The sequence below is a fragment of the Pan troglodytes genome, chromosome 6 (assembly GCF_028858775.2).
Source record: "Pan troglodytes isolate AG18354 chromosome 6, NHGRI_mPanTro3-v2.0_pri, whole genome shotgun sequence".
NCBI lineage: Eukaryota > Metazoa > Chordata > Mammalia > Primates > Hominidae > Pan > Pan troglodytes.
The window spans coordinates 51,680,529-51,694,894 of NC_072404.2; the positions used below are offsets into that span (position 1 = coordinate 51,680,529).

At 48.3% G+C, this 14,366-nt stretch overlaps 1 non-coding gene across 1 annotated transcript; it reads left to right on the forward strand.

Moving 5' to 3' along the window:
• Positions 1–1,649: 1,649 nt before the first annotated feature.
• On the forward strand, positions 1,650–1,756 carry LOC112209833 (U6 spliceosomal RNA). The gene has a single exon (XR_002944835.1). It is a non-coding gene; the product is annotated as a U6 spliceosomal RNA (small nuclear RNA).
• Positions 1,757–14,366: the final 12,610 nt, after the last annotated feature.

Here is a 14,366-nt window from a genome sequence, read left to right on the forward strand (position 1 = left end):
AACAACCCTTTTGTCAATCAAGAGGAGAATAAATAAACTGTGGTATGTTCAGACCAAAACCTCTACTCAACTATAAAAAGGAACCTACTGATGCATGCAGTGTGAGTGAATCTCACATTGTGCTCAGTGAGACGTGTTAAACACAAAAGGGCACATACTGTGTGATTTTAGTTACATGAAATTCTAGAACAGGCAAAGTCAACCTATAGAGAGAACAATCAGATGAGTGGTTGCCTGGAGTGGGGAGTGAAAGGGAGATTGCCTGTAAAGGGGAGTGAAGGAGGTGAAAATGTTTTATACCTTTGATAAAAGTCATCTACTTGATATTTCAAATATGTAGAACTTATTGTCGGTAAATTATGTCTCAATAAAGCCGGTTTATTAAAAAAAAGGCAAAAACATAACAATGGGGTAGTCTTTAGTAATATACAAGGGTTATACTATGCTTGGAGTGCTGTGACTTTGGATACAGATGTCTAACAAGATTGGTTATTTTACAGTCTTCAATGCACTCTGAAGTCCACACAAAACACAAACTATTCTGCTTTTCTGTCCAGTCCAAAAATAGCCCTAGGAAAAAACCTTTTAACATTAACAATGTGCTTCCCTTTTTAGAATTCTGGAGAATCATGGGGAAATTATGTATAAGATATAGGGCTCTTTTCAAAATCAGCTTTTCAGAGAAAACTGAAATATCCTTTCTCTTTCTTCTGATAAATTTCCCTGAAAGAAACAGAAACACACCAAGTAATCCCATTGATCTTTTTTTTTTCTTTTTTTTTTTTTTTTCTGAGATGCAGTCTTGCTCTGTCATTTCAGCTGGTGTGCAGTGACACGATCCCGGCTCCACTGCAACCTCCGCCTCCCAGGTTCAAGCGATTCTCCTGCCTCAGCCTCCTGAGTAGCTGGAATTACAGGCAGTCAACACCAAGCCTGGCTAATTTTTGTATTTTTAGTAGAGACGGGGTTCCACCATGTTGGCCAGGCTGGTCTCAAACTCATGACCTCAGGTGATCCACCCACCTTGGCCTCCCAAAGTGCTGGAATTACAGACATGAGCCACCACGCCCGGCCTCAGTTTCAGCACTTTTTTTTTTTTTTTTTTTGTGATGGAGTTTTGCTCTTGTTGCCCAGGCTGGAGTGCCATGGCGCGATCTCAGCTTACTGCAACCTCTGCCTCCCCAGGTTGAAGCAATTTCCCGCCTCAGCCTCCTGAGTAGCTGGGATTACAGGCGTGTGCCACCATGCCTGGCTAATTTTGTATTTTTAGTAGAGACGGGGCTTTGCCGTGTTGGCCAGGCTGGTCTCGAACTCTGACCTCAAATGATCCACCACCTCAGCCTCCCAAAGTGCTGGGATTGCAGGCGTGAGCCACCTTGACCGGCCAGTTTGAGTGCTTTCTATCAATCCACGTTTGTCTACTGACTCTTCCTCACCTTCATATTGTTAATTGAGTCCATCTAGTGAGTTTTAAATTTTTGTTATTGTATTTTTGTTTTAAAATTTCCATTTGAGGCTAGGTGTTGTGGCTCATGCCTGTAATCCCAGCACTCTGGGAGGCCGAGGTGGTCGAATCACTTCAATTCAGGAGTTTGCGACCAGCCTGGGTGACATGGCAAGACCCTATCTCTACAAAAAATACAAAAATTGTGCATGCTTCGGTAGCACATATACTAAAATCGGAAAGATACAGAGAAGATTAGCATGGCCCCTGCACAAAGATGACATGCAAATTTGTGTTGCGTTCCATATTCGCTTGAACCTGGGACAAGGAGGTTGCAGTGAGTCTAGATCGTGCCAGGGCACTCCAGCCTGGGCAACAAGAGCGAAACTCTGTCTCAAAACCTCAAAACAAAACAAAACAAAACAACAAAACAAGGCCGGTGTAGTGGCTCATGCCTGTAATCCCAGCACTTTGGGAGGCGGAGGCAGGTGGATCACCTGAGGTAAGGGATTCAAGACCAGCCTGGGCAACATGGTGAAACCCCCGTCTCTACTAAAAATACAAAAATTAGGCCAGGCATGGTGGCTCATGCCTGTATTCCCAGCACTTTGGGAGGCCGAGGTGGGCAGATCACAAGGTCAGGAGATCGAGACCATCCTGGCTAACACGGTGAAACCCTGTCTTTACTAAAAATACAAAAAATTAGCTGGGCATGGTTGTGGGTGCCTGTAGTCCCAGCTACTCAGGAGGCTGAGGCAGGAGAATCGCTTGAACCCAGGAGGTGGAGGTTGCAGTGAGCTGAGATCAGGTCACTGCACTCCAGCCTGGGCGACAGAGCAAGACTCTGTCTCAAAAGAAAAAAAAAAATTAGCCAGGCGTGGTGGTGGGCGCCTGTTAATCCCAGGTGCTCGGGAGGCCAAGGCACTAGACTCGCTTGAACCAGGGAGGCAGAGGTTGCAGTGAGCTAAGATTGTGCCATTGCACTCTAGCCTGGGTGACAGAGTGAGACTCCGTCTCAAAAAACAAAACAAAACAAAACAAAAAAACTAACAAAAGGATAATAAGGGTATACTAGGCAATTCTACCCATATAAATCCAACAAGTTGGATGAAATGGACCAATTCCTTGAAAACTACAAACTACCAAAAAACACTCCATATGAAACATAATTTTTAAAATCTTGTAACAATTTTAAAAATTGAATTCATGGTTTTTTATTTTTATTTTATTTTATTGTGAGACTGTATCTCACTCTGTCACCCATACTGGAGTGCAGTGGCACAATCACGGCTCACTGCAGCCTTGACTTCCTGGGCTCAGGTGATCCTCCCACCTCAGCCTCCTAAGTAGTTAGGACTACAGGCGCCCGCCACCACACCCAGCTAGATTTTTATTTTTTGTAGAGACGGGGTTTTGCCAAGTTGCCCAGGCTGGTCTTCAACTCCTGGGGCTCAAGCAATCCACCTGCCTCAGCCTCCTAAAGTGTTAAGATTACAGGCATGAGCCACTAGACCCAGCTGAATCCTTTTTTTTTTTTTTTTTTTTTTTTTTTTGAGATGGTGTTTCAGTCTGTCACCCAGGCTGGAGTGCAGTGGCACAATCTTGGCTCCCTGCAACCTTTGCCTCCTGGGTTCAAGCGATTCTTTTGCCTTGGCCTCCCAAGTAGCTGGGACTACAGGTGCCCACCACTACACCCGGCTAATTTTTTGTATTTTCAGAAGAGACAGAATTTTACTATGTTGGCCAGGCTGGTCTCGAACTCCCGACCTCATACGATCCACCCACCTCAACCTCCCAAAGTGTTAGGATTACAGGCGTGAGCCACCACGCCTGTCCTTGAATTCATAGTTTTAATAAAAGAATTTCTTGTCTTCATGGTCGCATACAACTAGTTTGGTGATTCCCTGGAAGGACCCATGTGACTCTAGATCAAGTTATACTCTAGGTGAAGGTTTATTACAGTGGAGGATACAATACAAAGACAGCAGGAAAAAGGATATTAATAGATGAAGGCTGGAAGGTCAAATGCATACTTATCCTCTGCAGGGACAGCACAGACTTATCTTTTCCAGGAGCAAACTGCAAGGACTTGTGTGAGATGTCCTTGCCCAGGAAATCCCACTTGAGTTCTGGAGTCAAAATTTGTGTGGTTAGGCCAGGCACAGTGGCTCATCCCTATAATCCCAGCACTTTGGGAGGCCGAGATGGGAGAACTGCTTGAGTCCAGGAGTTTGAGACCAGCCTGGGCAACATGGTAAGATCTCGTCTTTATTTAAAAAAAAAAAAAAAAGGCTGGGCGTGGTGGCTCATGCCTGTCATCCCAGAACTTTGGGAGACCAAGGCGGGTGGATCACCTGAGGTCAGGAGTTCGAGACCAGCCTAGGTAACATGGTGTAACCCCATCTCTACTAAAAATACAAAAATACAAAAATATTAGCTGGGCATGTTGGCAGGCACCTGTAATCCCAGCTACTCTGGAGTTTGAGGCAGGAGAATCGCATGAACCCGGGAGGCGGAGGTTGCAGTGAGCCTAGGTCGTGCCACTGCACTCCAGCCTAGGCGACAAGAGCAAGACTCCATCTGGCTCATGGCTGTAATCCTAGCACTTTGGGAGTCTGACGGGGGCGGATCACCTGAGGTCAGGAGGTCGAGAGCAGCCTGGCCAACATGGTAAAACCCCATTTCTACTAAAAATGTAAAAAAATTAGCCGGCTATGGTGGCACATACCTGCAATCCCAGCTACTTGGGAGGCTGAGGCGGGAGGATCACTTGAACCCAGGAGGCAGAGGTTGCAGTGAGCTGAGATCACACCATTGCACTCCAGCCTGGGTGACATTCCTGCCATGTGACCAAACAGCCCTAAACCACCAGGTTGGGCATCATGAATCTTTTATTCTTTTTTTTTTTTCAAAAATGGGGTCTCACTATGTCGCCTAGGCTGGAGTGCAGTGGCATGATCATAGCTCACTGTGGCTTTTTTTTTTTTTTTTTTTTTTGAGACAGAGTCTCGTTCTGTCACCCAGGCTGGAGTGCAGTGGTGTGATCTTGGCTCACTGCGACCTCTGTCTCCTGGGTTCACATGATCCTCCTGTCTCAGTCTCCCAAGTAGCTGAGATTACAGGCACTCACCACCATGTCCAGCTAATTTTTTGTATTTTCAGTAGAGACAGGTTTTTGCCATGCTGGCCAGGCTGATCTTGAACTCCTGACCTCAAGCGATTCCGCCTGCCTCAGCCTCTCCAAATTCTGGGATTAGAGGCCTGAGCCACTGTGCCTGGCCAAGCATCATGAATCTGTATGTTTACTTTAAACCTGCTGACAGCCTGGTTCATCTGGGCTCACTGTTTTGGGCGTGGAGAATAACATCTGACCCGGTAGCTATGTGAATATTCCAGGAGTTTGGTTTTCAGACTTTGACCAATGGCCATGCTTTGGCTATAGAAATAAGTGAGAAATGAATGAATCAGACCTGTTGTGTTAACTCTTTCCTCCCACTCTTGAAAAAGGTATCTCCAGACCCAGATAGTTTCACTGGAGAAGTCTGCTCATAGTTAAAGAAATAGCAACACCAATTACACGTAATCTCCAGAAAACAGAAGAAGGGGCATTTCCAGACTGACGAGGCCAGTACAGTTGACCCTTATAACTGCAGGTTCCCCATCCATGGATTCAGCCAACCACAGATCGAAAATATTCCAAAATATGGACTCTAGGCACGGTGGCTCACACCTGTAATCCCGAGAATCACTTGAACCCAGGAGGCGGAGGTTGCAGTGAGCCGAGATCACGCCACTGCACCACTGCACCACTGCACCGCTGCACTCCAGCCTGGATGACAAGAGTGAAACTCCGTCTCAAAAAGAAAAAAATCACTCTGGGTGGGCATGGTGGCTCACACCTGTAATCTCAACATTGTGGGAGGCCAATGAGAAAGGATTGCTTGAGCCCAAGAGTTTGAGACCAGCCTGGGCAAATAGCAAGACCCTGTCTCTACAAAAAAATTTAAAAATTAGCTGGGCATGGTGGTGCATCTCTACTGTAATCCCAGGTACTTGGGAGGCTGAGATGGGAGGATCACATGAGCCCAGGAGTTCCAGGCTGCAGTGATCTATGATTGCAACACTGTACTCCAGCCTCGGGAACACAGCGAGATCCTGTCTCAAAAACAAACAAAAAAACAAAAACAGGAAAAAACTCAATTCTGAAAACTTTGCCTTAACTTGTAGTCTAGAGTTGAAGACCCCTCCGCTAAGCTCTGGTGAGAGGCTAACTGAATAAGAACACTTTGACCATCATATTATAATAATTGCTTTCTCTCTTTCTTTCCCTCTGTCTCTCTTTTTTCTCCCCTCCCTCCCTCCCTTCCTTCCTTCCTTCTTTCCTTCCTTCCTTCCTCCCTCCCTCCCCCCGCCCCTCTCTCTTTCTTTCTTTCATCTTGCTCTGTCCCCCAGGCTGGAGTGCAGTGGCACGATCACAATTCACTGCAACCTCAACCTCCCAGGCTCAAGAAATTCTCCACCCCAGCCTCCTCGGTAGCTGGGACTACAGGCATGCACCATCACACCCGGCTAATTTTATAATTTTTTTTCTGTTTTTTGTTTTGTTTTGTTTTTTTGAGACAGAGTCTCGCTCGGTTGCACAGGTTGGAGTGCAGTGGCACAATCTCGGCTCACTGCAAGCTCCGCCTCCTGGATTCACACCATTCTCCTGCCTCAGCCTCCCGAGTAGCCGGGACTACTAATTTTTTGTATTTTTAGTAGAGATGGGTTTCACCATGTTAGCCAGGATGCTCTCGATCTCCTGACCTCGTGATCCGCCCACCTCAGCCTCCAAAGTGCTGGGATTACAGGCAAGAGCCACCGCACCCTGCGAATTTTATACATTTTTTATAAAGAGGGGCATTGGCCAGGCACCCTGGCTTACGCCTGTAATCCCAGCACTTTGGGAGGCCGAGGCGGGTGAATCACCTAAGGTCAGGAATTCCAGACCAGCCTGGACAACATGGTGAAACCCCATTTCTACTAAAAATACAAAAATTAGCTGGGCATGGCGCCACATGCCTATAATCCCAGCTACTCAGGAGGCTGCGGCAGGAGAATCGCTTGAATTCAGGAAGCGGTTGCAGTGAGCCGAGATCGTGCGGTTGCACTCCAGTCTGCGAAATGAGCAAAACTTTGTCTCAAAAAAGTAAATAAATGAAAAATAATAAAATAAAGAGGGGTGTCTTGTCATGTTGCCTAAGCTAGTCTAGTATTTCTGGGCTCAAGTGATCTACCCGCCTCAGCCTCCCAAAGTGCTGGGATTACAGGCATGAGAGCCACTGTGCCCGGCCAGAGCTGGGCTACATATCTCTATTAAGCTTTTCATCAGGGTCAACTGGGCCCTGGCTCCTGCCCCACCCATCCTATAAGGCTGCAGTGTGTATGGCCCCAATAAAGATTCTTCCCCAAACCCCCTACCCCCAGATCTTCCTGCACGGTTGGCAGAGCTGGATGCTCTGAAAGCTAAGGGCATGTGGGCCAACTGGCGCCTGGCCAGAGAAGGGGAGGAAAACATGTGAGGGCTCACAGGTCTGGAGTCTGGCGCCTGACTGAACACAGAACAGCCACCCCTGCGTGCAGTTGCAGGGCGAGGAAGGTCAGCTCTTGCCCCCTTCTCAACCCTCCTCCCAAACACCAAGCAGGTTTCTGAGAATAGTAAAAGGCCAGCAGACCCATCTTCAGGGCCTCTGTGATCAGAAATGTGCAAATACCTTTTTGCAGTGGTGTGATCTCTGCTCACTGCAACCTCCGCCTCCTGGGTTCCAGCGATTCTCCTGCCTCAGCCTCCCAAATAGCTGGGATTACAGGCACCCATCATCATGCCAGGCTAATTCTTGTATTTTTAGTAGAGACGAAGTTTTGCCATGTTGGCCAGGTTGGTCTCGAACTTTTGACCTCAAGTGATCTACCTGCCTCAGCCTCCCAAAGTGCTGGGATTACAGGTGTGAGCCACTGCGCCTGGCCCAAAGACCTTTTTCTTCATGCCTTTGGGAGTTAATTAAGCACCAGTATCTAAAAAGCTGTTTCTGCATCCCACACTCAGAGTGAATGGCAGAAACAGAGTCCAGGAATGCACAAGGCTGGGATTCAGATTCAGCAAGTTCTGGGATAGAAAAACTGAACCTAAAGGAAAATTGTATTGTGCACTCACCAGTACTTTGAAAGAGTGTTTCAGTACATTATAAAAAGAGGCTGGGCGTGGTGGCTCATGCCTGTAATCCCAGCACTTTGGGAGGCTGAGGCAGGAGGATTGTTTGAGGCCAGGAGCTGGAGACCAGCCTAGGAAACATGAAGAGACCCCATCTCTACAAAAGATATAAAAATTAGCCAGGCATGGTGGTGCATGCCTGTGGTCCCAGCTACTCTGGAGGCTGAGATGGGAGAATCCCTTGAATCCAGGAGGTCAAGGCTGCAGTAAACTATGATTGTACAACTGCCCTCCAAACTGATCAACAGAACAAGACCCTGTGTCAAAAAAAAAAAAAAAAAGACATGAGCTAGCTGATGTCTTTTTTTTTGAGATGGAGTTTCACTCTTGTTGCCCAGGCTGGAGTGCAATGGCATGATCTCCACCTCTCAAGTTCAAGCGATTCTCCTGCCTCAGCCTCCTGAGTAGCTGGGATTACAGGCATGCGCCATGACACCCGGCTAATTTTGTATTTTTAGTAGAGACGGGGTTTCTCCATATTGGTCAGGCTGGTCTCGAACTCCCGACCTCAGGTGATCTGTCTGCCTTGGCCTCTCAAATTGCTGGGATTACAGGCATGAGCCAGCATGCATGGCCCCATCTCCCCTTCTTATAAGGACACCAGTCAGATTGGATTGGGGCCCACCCCAATGACCTCATTCTAACAACTTCTTTAAAGACCCTATCTCTAAATATAGTCACATTATAAGGTCCTGGAGGTTAGGACTTTAACATATAAATTTGGGAGACGCAATTCAGTTCATGACACACATACGTCTCCAGTAATTCAACACCTAACAAAAGTGTGATTTCTTCACGTTTTCCACCGCTTTCTCTTCTCAGTTGTTAATATAAGTCTCTGAGTTTTAAAAATACCTTAGCAATTTTGACATTTAGGAAGGTTCATAGCTCTCAGATTTGCCCAGCTTGACGTGTTGTTATTTTTCAGAGGGAGCAGCCTCTATTCAGCTCCTAGTCACAGCCGGCCTTTTGGAACATTCTTTCTAGCATTTGAAGGTTTCTAAGAGGTGGGAGGGGGTATCTTTTATACTGGGACCCCTTGAGTAATCTAGCTCATGCAAGGCATTCCTCTTCATGAAGGACTGAGCTACCTGACTTCTGACCAGAAACAGATGATTTTTTTTTCTTTTTTTGACCAGAAACAGATGGTTTGCTTGAGCCCAGGAGTTCCAGGCTGCATTGAGCTATCATCGTGCCACTGCACTCTTGCCTGGGCGACAGAGCGAGACCCTGTCTCAACAAAAAAATAAAAATAAAACATAAGCAGCAGTTAAACCAGGAGAGAATGGAGTGGGTGGGGGCATAAGGTCATTTTTTTTTAAGCATATAAAAGCTTTAAAGGACTGTTATTGTTTCAACTTAATACCCTGACAAATTTCTGCTCTCGGCATGCCACCATGCCCAGCTAATTAAAAAAACATTTTTTTCTTGAGAGATAGGGTCTCGCTTTGTCACCCAGGCTGGAGTGCAGTGGCATGAACACAGCTCACTGCAGCATCAACCTGGGTTCAAGGGATCCTCCTGCCTCAGCTTCCGAAGTAGCTGGGACTACAGATGTAGGCCACCATGCCTAATTTTAAAAAAAATTTATAGACACAGGGTCTCACTATGTTGCTCAGGCTGGTTTTGAACTTGTGGGCTCAAGTGATCAATTTTCCACCTCAGCCTCCCAAAGTGTTGGCATTATAGGTATGAGCCACTATACCCAGACTTTAAAAAATTTTTTGTAGAGATGGGTTCTTGCTATGTTGCCCAAGCTGTTCTCAAACCATCCTCAAGCTCCTGGCCTCAAGTGATTTTCTACCTTGACCTCCCAAAGTGTTGGAATTAAAGGCGTGGCCTGTGTGGTTCTTTTGGCACTTACACGTGGTCTTGTCTGGCCGGTTGTCTGGTCCTGTCTGTTTCTACCTTTCCTCTTTCTCCAGGGACAACCTAAGCTTTCCTTATTTGTCCTCATTTGTGTTTTTCTGGGTCTATGGGCAGAGTAGAGTTCTGGAACGGTTTCCTAAAGCGGCCAAGCCCTACCCATTGATTTCTAAGTGCATTTAGAAAAACACATATAAGGCCTGGTGTGGTGGCTCTCGCTTGCAATCCCAGCACTTTGGGAGGCCGAGACGGGTGGATCTCGAGGTCAGGAGTTCAAGATCAGCCTGACCAACATGGTGAAACCCCGTCTCTATTAAAAATACAAAAATTAGGCCGGGCACAGTGGCTCACACCTGTAATCCCAGGACTTTGGGAGGCTGAGGCGGGAGGATCACCTGAGGTCAGGAGTTTGAGACCAGCCTGGCCAACATGGTGAAACCCCAACTCTGCTAAAAAAAAAAAAAAAAAAAAAAATACAAAAATCAGCTGGGTGTGGTGGCACATGCCTTTAGTCCCAGCTACTACTTGGGAGGCTGAGGCAGGAGAATCACTTGAAGTTGGGAGGCAGAGGCTGTAGTGAGCTGAGATCGTGCCACTGCATTTCCAGCCTGGGTGACAGAGTGAGACTCTGTCTTAAAAAAAATGGTGGAGACTTTAGAAGGGAGACTTTTGTTAACGGATTACTGAACTACAGCTGCCCTTGGGGAAGCCTCCTGTCCCCTCTCTGGTTCATAGCGGTGCCACAGCTGTTATGTTATCTCAGATCTCCAGTTATATCAAGGAGTGACTGATAGTAATATTCTTTTTTTTTTTTTGGAGATCCCATCTCACTCTGTTGCTCTGGCCAGAGTGCAGTGGCTTGCTCTCGGCTCACTGCAACCTCTGCCACCCGGGTTCAAGCAATTCTCCTGCCTCAGCCTCTCAAGTAGCTGGGATTACAGGCACCCACCACCACACCTGGCTAATTTTTGTATTTTTTAGTAGATTCAGGGTTTCACCATGTTCGTCAGGCTGGCATTGATCTCCTGACCTCAGGTGATCCGCCCACCGCAGTCTCCCAAAGTGCTGGGATTACAGGCATGAGCCACTGTGCCCGGCCAAGGGGGCTGATATTCTTAAAACCAAATATTTAAAAAATGTAAATATGTTAATAGAATATTCTTGAATGTTCCCAACTGTAGTTCCCAACTACAGAGCCAGTCCTCTACCTTCTAGTGAAAGCTTCCAGTGGACAAGAAAAGCTTGGGAAAGCCAGAAGGAATAGGAAGCACAGCTCACGGTGGTCTGCGGCTTCATCAATCAAAAGGACAATTTTTTTTTTTTTTTTTTTAAGAGATAAGGTCTCACTCCATCGCCCAGGCTGGTGTGCAGTGACCCAATCACAGCTCACTGCAGCCTTGACCTCCTGGGCTCAAGCGATCCTCCCAGCTCCTCCTGAGTAGCTGGGACCACAGGTGCACACCACCATGCCTTGCTAACTTTTATTTTTACTTTTTTAAATTTTTTGAGATGCAGTCTTGCTCTGTCACCCACGCTGGAGTGCAATGGCACGATCTCAGTCCACTGCAACCTCCGCCTCCCGAGTTCAAGTGATCCTTTTGCCTCAGCCTCCCAAGTAGCTGGAATTACAGGCTCATGCCACCAGGCCCTGCTAATTTTTGTATTTTTGTAGAGACAGGGTTTCACGATGTTGGCCAGGCTGGTCTTGAACTCCTGACCTCAGGTGATCCGCCCGCCTCAGCCTCCCAAAGTGCTAAGATTACAGGTGGGAGCCACTGCACCCAGACCCTAGCTAATTTTTAAACTTTTTGTAGAGATAGATAGAGTCTCACTATGTTGCCCAGGCTGGTCTCAAGCTCTTGGCCTCAAACAGTCCTCCCACCTCAGCCTCCCAAAGTGCTGGGATTACAGGCATGAGCCACCATGCCCAGCCCCAGAAGGGCAATTATTACACAGTGACAGTGGAAGGAACAGAGACATAGTCGGTGGGTGGTGGGAAGATAAGAATATTCACTCTGGGCTGGGCGTGGTCCACGCCTGTAATGACAGAACTTTGGGAGGCCGAGGCGGGCAGATCACGAGGTCAGGAGATTGAGACCATCCTGGCTAACACAGTGAAATCCCATCTCTACTAAAAATACAAAAAATTAGCCGGGCGTGGTGGCAGGCGCCTGTAGTTCCAGCTACTAGGGAGGCTGAGGCAGGAGAATGGCGTGAACCCAGGAGGCAGAGCTTGGAGTGAGATTGCACCACTGCACTCCAGCCTGGGCGACAGAGAAAGACTTTGTCTCAAAAAAGAGAGAGAAAAAAAAGAACATTCACTCTGATGGCTTCTAATAACATTAGAGAAGTGAGCTTCAGCTGAGCAGAAAAGAGGGAGGGAAGGAAGCACAGGAGGTTTGAGGAGAGAGAGAGGAAATATGAAATCACTGTTGCAAACCTCCTGGAGGAATGTAAAGGGGTTGCCAGGCAGCCTACTTGAAGTCTGTGAATTTAAAGTGAAAGTCTGGCCAGGCCGAGCGCACTGGCTTACTCCTGTAATCCCAGCACTTTGAGAGGCCGAGGTAGGTGGATCACCTGAGGCCGGGAATTTGAGACCAGCCTGACCAACATGGTGAAACCCCATCTCTACTTAAAATAGAAAAGCTGGCCAGGCATGTTTGTGGGCACCTGTGATCCCAGCTACTCAGAAGGCTGAGGTGGGAGAATCGCTTGAACCCAGGAGGCAGAGATTGCAGTGAGCCGAGATCGCTCCACTGCACTCCAGCCTGGGCAGTACAGCCAGACATGGTGGCTCACACCTGTAATCCCGGCACATTGAGGGGTTGAGGTGAGGAGGATTGCTTGAGGCCAGGAGCTCAACAGCAGCCTGGGCAACATGATGAGACCTCATCTCTACAGAAAATTAGAAAGTCAGCTGGGCATGGTGTGGTGCATGTCTGTGATCCCAGCTCCCAGGGAGGCTGAGGTGGGAGGATCGCTTGAGCCCAGGAGGTGGAGGCTCCAGCGAGCTCTGATCACACCACTGCACTCCAGCCTGTGTGACAGAGTGAGAAGCTGTCTCTAAAATAAATAAACAAATGAATAAATAGATGAATAAATAAAGTAAAAGTTTAGCTGGGTGTGTGCTTTCCCAGTGATGCTTGGCTGTCCAGGTGCAGACGCAAGACATCTAGCCCGTTCATGTCACCCTTGTTGAGGGGAACAATGTCAGGAGAGAGAGAGAGACAAAGGAGTTGATTTTTTTTTTGAGACGGAGTCTCCCTCTGTCGCCCAGGCTGGAGTGCAGTGGTGTGATCTCAGCTCACTGCAACCTCTACCTCCCGGATTCAAGTGATTCTCCTGCCTCAGCCTCCCCAGTAGCTGGGATTACAGGTGCCCACCGCCACACCTGGCTAATTTTTGTATTTTCAGTAGAGATGGGTGTTTCACCATGTTGGCCAGGCTGGTCTCAAACTCCTGACCTCAAGTGATCCATCTGATTCGGCCTCCCAAAGTGCTGGGATTACAGGCGTGAACCACCTCGCCCTGCAGGAGTTGATTTTAATTATGAACGATGATTAAGGAAGGCAGTGGACACAGAGAGAGTGACAGTGAGGTTATGAGGCCAAGTGGAGAGTTCTGGAACGAGAGAGGAGAGGTCAGTGGGGAGCTGTCCGAAGTCTCCTTTCTGGGTGATGGAGTGTCCCAGGTGTGACCGCGGGCAGGGAGAGGTGGCTGAGAGGCACACTGGAAAAGGTCACTGGAGCTGCAGCAGTCCTGGTGACCAGAGAGACAGGGAGTAGCCTGGCCTGTCCACGTGGGTGACATCACCCTCGGGGAGTAGCCTGGCCTGTCCACGTGGGTGATGACGCCCTCAGGGAGTAACCTGGCATGTCCACGTGGGTGACGATGCCAACGTCTTGTATGAAATCACTGTTGCAAACCTCCTGGGGGATGTAGAGGGGTTGCCAGGCAGCAACCCCTCTAACGAGATGACAAGAATGATGGAGAACACTGTCAACTGAGAGCCCAAGTTCTCAGTGGATGAGGAGGTGTAAGGGGAAGACCAGCAGATAGCAGTCACCGAGAGGGACAGCAGGTGACTCTGCTGCCTTTGGAAGAGAAATGTCTTGGACGCAATCTCAGGAAGCATGGAGGATATAGACCCTACTTTAGATTCTGCAGTACGTGGGGTATAGGAGAAAAAAAAGACTCCCTGCTCCAGACAGTGCCAGCGGAATTAGGGTCCTGAGGGGCCAATGGGGTCGGAGGGAGGCGACCCTCTTGCAAGAGGCTGAGTGGCGGCTCCAGAGCCGATGATGTCATCAGAGGAGCTGGGGCAGGATGAGGGGTGAGGAGGAGGGTCCAGTCATATTAGGCAATGCACAGATCTGGGGGAAGGGCCCATGGCACAGAGGCTCTGTCCTTTGAGGGTCACTGAACCAACAGGGGAAGGTGAGGCATGACGAAAATAGCCGTGGATGTCCAGCCGCAGTGGCTTACACCTGTCATCCCAGCACTTTGGGAGGCCAAGGAGGGTGGATCACCTGAGGTCAGGAGTTCAAGACTAGCCTGGCCAACATGGGGAAGCCCCATCTCTACTAAAAATACAAAAATTAGCTGGGCACGATGGCGGGCACCTGTAATCCCAGCTACCTGGGAGGCTGAGGCAGGAGAATCATTTGAACCCAGGAGGCAGTGGTTGCAGTGAGCCGAGAGTGCGCCACAGCACTCCAGCCTGGGCAACAAGAGCGAAACTCTGTCGGGAAGGGGAGAAGAGGGGAGGGGAGAGGAGGGGAGAAGGAAGGAAGGATAGAAGGAAAG